Here is a 4957-nt window from a genome sequence, read left to right as displayed (position 1 = left end):
CGTATCACGATACATGGTTCAAGGTTGATGACACACAAATAGAGCCGTTTTTAAGGGAAACATTTATTATGGATATAAAGTAAACACAGTGTTATTTATGAACAATTGAGAACTTTGTCATATAATCGGTTCAGGAGTATAAAAGAAGACATATCACAGGTCGTTTTCTAATCACTTGTTTTTCGATGTGCACAGTATATCATTTTATTTGAGGATCTAAACAGCAGCAGGTATCGTCTCTGACTCGGAGGTATCGCGATATTTGGCTGCCAGACAGGAGACGGTGGGAAGTCTCGCGATACTTGGCACATTCAGAAAGGTACTTTGTGCTCTTTAGATACCATGCCTCTATATAATTACACAGTGTACACATCGAAAAGCAACACAGCAGACAATAATGTGTTACAGGTCTCAGTCTTTCAGACATAGTGTTTGTTCATGAGCTGGTCACTGAGCTCTCATTGACTCCAGTGCATTCTGGCGAACTTCCGGGTGTAGTTTGACTCCCATGAAAGCATCCATGAAAATGTCATGGCGCAGCCCAGTCACGTGACCATGTCCATTCCTTCTCTAAGCTTCCTTGGCCCAGAGGTCATGTGATGTCATCGCTTTCTGTCACCAATCAGAAGAAGCAGTGGACTGAGGGTCGGGAGACACAGCTTGGCAACACAAAATTAACCCATTAAGACCTGATGGTGCCCATTCTACAAATGTCTTCTAAATCCTAATATTTTTCTGAAGAACTTGTTTTGCAGTGTTTCTCAATACGTTATGTACCCTAACATGATTGTATCTTTTTGATCGCGGACCCCCATCTCAAAATATTTTGTTCCCGGGATTTCAAAGGATAATAGTTAAAAACCCATACATCCATTCATCTTCAACCGCATATCAGTAGTCAGGTTGCGTGTGCAACAGCTCCACCAGAGTGCTCCAGACTCCCAGTGGAGTTTAAATGTAAAACAAAATAATAATTGTAATAATAATAATAATAGAAAAAATAATCTCAGAGTTAACTGACCCTTGACATATCTCAGGAGCATACTGGGCAAGGATGGTGGATCAGATGACATCAAAAGGCCAGACACGTTTTCATCACGCTTTGACCCATCTGGAACTCCAAGGCACTGTCCCTCCGTAATAAGACCAGAATATTCAACACCAACGTCAAGTAAGTTCTCCTCTATGGATCAAAGACATGGAGAGTGACAAATACTACCACCAACAAACTCCAGACATTTGTCAACAGATGCCTAAGACGCATTCTGAACATCAGGTGGCCCGATAAAATAGCAAATGCCAGCCTGTTAGCAAACCAACCAAAACTCCATCAGCCAGGATGTGAAGAAGAGAAAGTGGAGGTGGATTGGACATACCCTCCGAAAACCCACTGACAACATCACTAGGCGCAAGCACTGGACTGGAATACACAGGGCAAAAGAAAAGTGGGGAGGCCAAAACAGACCTGGAGAAGATCAGTGGAGAGTGAGGCAAAGACGACCGGATAATCGTGGGCCCAGCTGAAGAAAACTGCTCAAAACAGAGTCCGAAGGGTGGGGGCGGGCCTGTGATTGCAGCCCTATGCTTCACCTAGGAGCCTACAGCAATAAGTCAAGTAAGTCCAGTAACTGAATCGTGCCACACTATTAACATTGTGACAGGAGCTTTTCTCCAGTGTGGATACGCTGGTGTGTCTTCAGATTATTTGACTTGGTGAAACTCTTGTCACAATGTTTACAATTAAAAGGTTTTTCTCCAGTGTGGATAAACTGGTGTGTCTTCAGATTACCTGACAGACTGAAACGCTTGTCACAATGTTTACAATTAAAAGGTTTTTCTCCAGTGTGGACACGCTGGTGTTGGTTCAGGTGACTTGACGACATGAAACTCTTGTCACAATGTTTACAATTAAAAGGTTTTTCTCCAGTGTGAATACCCTGGTGTTGGTTCAGGTGACATGACAGACTGAAACTCTTGTCACAATGTTTACAATTAAAAGGTTTTTCTCCAGTGTGGAGACGCTGGTGTGTCTTCAGATTACCTGAGAGACTGAAACTCTTTTCACAATGTTTACAATTAAAAGGTTTTTCTCCAGTGTGGAGACGCTGGTGTTGGTTCAGATTACTTAAATCTGTGAAACTCTTGTTACAATGTTTACAGTGGAAAGGTTTTTCTCCAGTGTGGATACGCTGGTGTGTCTTCAGAGTACTTGAATTAGTGAAACTCTTGTCACAATGTTTACACTGAAAAGGTTTTTCTCCAGTGTGGATACGCTGATGTGTCTCCAGGTGATGTGACAGTATGAACCTCTTGTCACAATGTTTACACTGAAAAGGCTTTTCTCCAGTGTGGATACGCTGATGTGTCCACAGGGTACTTAACCAGGTGAAACTCTTGTCACAATGTTTACAATTAAAAGGTTTTTCTCCAGTGTGGATGCGCTGGTGTTGGTTCAGGGGACCTGAAGATGTGAAACTCTTGTCACAATGTTTACAGTGGAAAGGTTTTTCTCCAGTGTGGATACGCTGATGTGACTTCAGGGTACGTGACTGAATGAAACTCTTGTCACAATGTTTACAATTAAAAGGTTTTTCTCCAGTGTGAATACGCTGATGTGACTTCAGGGTACTTGACTGAGTGAAACTCTTGTCACAATGATTACATTGGAAAGGTTTTTCTCCAGTGTGGAGACGCTGGTGTAGGTTCAGGTGACTTGAACAGGTGAAAGTCTTTTCACAATGTTTACACTGAAAAGGTTTTTCTCCTGTGTCGACACCTCCACTTGTCTCCTCCCAATCATCACTGTCTTCAGTGACGTCAGTGTCAGATTCAAGTTTAACTTCAACTTCAGAGCAGTGTGAAGAGATGTCTCCATCAACTTCACTTTTCACTGCTAGTATTGTCAACATTGACCCACCAGGCTCCTCTTGTCTTTGAATTAGCTCCTCCTGTTCTTTTCTAATGTGCGAATATTCTGTTTCCTCCTGGAGCAGACTGGGGCTCCTTTCCTTTTCAGGAGAAACTTCCTCTTTACACACAACCGTGTGTTCAGTTGAGGTGCTGGCAAGAGGGGTCTTTCTGTTTTCATCATCTTCAATTTTTACAGCTACTAATGTCAACATTGACCCATCACCCACCGCTGTTCTTTGAAATAGCATCTCCTGTTCTTCTTTAATCTGTGGAGCTTCTAGTTTCACCTGGACCAGACTCGGGCTCCTCTCCTGCTGTTCTTCTTTAATCTGTGGAGGTTCTAGTTTCACCTGGACCAGACTGGGGCTCCTCTCCTGCTGTTCATCTTTAATCTGTGGAGGTTCTAGTTTCACTTGGACCAGACCAGGGCTCCTCTCCTGCTGTTCATCTTTAATCTGTGGAGGTTCTAGTTTCACCTGGACCAGACCGAGGCTCCTCTCCTGCTGTTCGTCTTTAATCTGTTGAGGTTCTAGTTTCACCTGGACCAGACTGGGGCTCCTCTCCTGCTGTTCATCGTTAATCTGTGGAGGTTCTAGTTTCACCTGGACCAGACTCAGGCTCCTCTCCTGCTGTTCCTCTTTAATCTGTGGAGGTTCTAGTTTCACCTGGACCAGAGCGAGGCTCCTCCACTGCTGTTCAGGGGAAACCTTCTCCTTACACACAGGGAGGTCTGTGAAATCTAGGAGGAGAGGGGAGGTAACATCAGCAGAGAGAAAATAAATGTGTTTTCTGAATGGATAAGATTGATTCTTCTACTTACTTGCTTATGTTTTGTAATAATGTCTAGTGTAATAATTAATTAGATTATCTATTTATAAATCTATTAATGATGGGAAGTTTCCCAAATTCTAAACCAGGGTTTATGTGGGTGCATGTGTTTGGTCCGACGTACTAACAGTCCGACAGGCATTAGTCTGACACCCTACCCAAAACCCAAACCCTAAATCTAACCTCACAGGAAGCCACGGGTTAGTTTTTACCTGCCATGCATGTCGGGAGCTAACCTGACGCTGCCAGATGGGGGCGGTATTGGGCATGTTCCCCAACACAGCTTCCATCTGGGATTTCTCAGGGAGTTCAGCTAACACCAATCCGTTTCGTACCGAACCAATCAGCGTGAGCTAAGGGCGGGATATGTGCGAAACCGGATGTGAAGCTATATAGACACGTCAATATGATTGGTTGTGTTTGCACTAGGCATGTGAATCTCGTCTCATCTCACGATTCGATACGCATCTCGATGCACTGCCAGCGATACGATACATTAGAGATACATGGAATCCCCTGGCGATACGATGCGATACGATTCTCCCTCTTCCCGATGCGATGCGATAACCATTTAGTTCAAATCAATGCGATACGATGCGATTCACCCCTCTACCGATACGATTTGATGGCGATTCATCACAATAGAAAGGATTTATATTAAAGCTCTATTAATTTCCCAAAACATGTAAAAATGCATTACATTTAAATTCAAAGCAATTTATTGTTTTACTGTAGGTTAGTATTATAGCTCTGCATCTCAAACAACCCAACTTATAGAATTCTGTAAGTAAACAAAGGGTCTGCTCTCTGCTGGTTATTGTGGAATTGTTAGATTACTAATAATCATAGGCTATAGTATAATTATTATATCTCAAAGGTCAATTTGAGGTTTTGAGTATAGAGGTTTCAAGAGATTAAAATGTAATGGCCTATCGTTCATCAATTAATGTTACCAACATATAAATAGAAAATAAACAAATAAACAAAACAAAAATTACAGGTCACACTTGTAGTGCTGTCAAACAAGTCTATGTCTAGTTTAATCTGCAACAGTTTTATAATATAATTGCCTATATGGGGGTCCCTACTTGATCTCTCACTCTCAGCTAAGTGGTCCTTGGCTTGACCTGAAAAACATTGAAGACCCTGGCCTGCATGTATTATTAACGTTATAAATACATAGCAGATGTACAAGCTCACAACGCGTCTCATCCACGCC

This window comes from Protomyctophum bolini (assembly GCF_963924005.1).
Source record: "Protomyctophum bolini genome assembly, chromosome: 4".
In the NCBI taxonomy this organism is placed as follows: domain Eukaryota; kingdom Metazoa; phylum Chordata; class Actinopteri; order Myctophiformes; family Myctophidae; genus Protomyctophum; species Protomyctophum bolini.
Note: the sequence above shows the minus strand (reverse complement) of the source record.